Consider the following 240-nt stretch of genomic DNA (forward strand, 5'->3'; position numbering starts at 1 on the left):
GATCGATTTCAATAGGTCAGCGATTTGCGTATGTTTAACGTTTGTTTGTCTTTTTCGTTTCCTTTATTTAGTGCTTTTACGTAATTTCGGATGTCTGCTGACGTCTGCTTGTCGATTTGTTTGTTTTGAAAGGGGATTTTTTTTTTCTCTTTTTCATTTCTTTATACGTAGTATTAAATAATAGTGTTTTGTTCATGAGATAAATTTCGGGGTGTTGCGTAGTTTGCTGAACATATTCTT

Source organism: Penaeus monodon, chromosome 31 (genome assembly GCF_015228065.2).
Source record: "Penaeus monodon isolate SGIC_2016 chromosome 31, NSTDA_Pmon_1, whole genome shotgun sequence".
In the NCBI taxonomy this organism is placed as follows: domain Eukaryota; kingdom Metazoa; phylum Arthropoda; class Malacostraca; order Decapoda; family Penaeidae; genus Penaeus; species Penaeus monodon.